The sequence below is a fragment of the Alligator sinensis genome, unplaced genomic scaffold, assembly GCF_000455745.1.
Source record: "Alligator sinensis unplaced genomic scaffold, ASM45574v1 scaffold655_1, whole genome shotgun sequence".
Taxonomy (NCBI): Eukaryota; Metazoa; Chordata; order Crocodylia; family Alligatoridae; genus Alligator; species Alligator sinensis.
This window is the reverse complement of record NW_005842343.1, coordinates 879028-879634: the sequence shown is the minus strand read 5'-3', so window position 1 is coordinate 879634 and position 607 is coordinate 879028.

The window sequence follows — 607 nt, the reverse complement described above, 5'->3', positions numbered from 1 at the left end:
GCTTCCCTCCACAGCAGCTGCAGCCCCCCCCCACAAGGCAGCACCCACCCACAGGCACTTGGCTCAGACAGTCCCAGGGGGCACCATAGCTGTGGAGGGAAGCACTGGGCCCCCGAGAAGCTTGAGCAGACAGGCAGGCTCCAGTGGAGGGAAACAAGAAAAGATCAGGCTTGCTGCTTTTCTTGGGTTCCTGCAGAGCCATGGAGCTGTATGGATCCGGTGCTTCACTCCACAACTGTAGGGGCAGCAAACTAAAACTACTTGAAGGAGTTTTACTTCACTGTGCCCCAAGTTATTTAAGATGCATTACGCCGCCGAATTTCCTACAGCTGCTGAAAATAATGTGCAATACGCTGCCAAGGCGTGCAAACACCGACACCATTAAAGCGGTGCAGAAGCATTTAGCCTGCTTTAAAGTGTTGCACAAACACGCCTCCCATTTAATCTACACACAGCCTATAACATTATGCAGTAATACCAATTTATGGGTTTTTTTACGATAATTCAGTGTAGACTAATTCTACAGCGCATTAGCACATTTTTGCAGGTTTTACCCGCTGAGCTAATGCATATTACAATTAGTCTACTGTGTATTTAGTGTCTCATG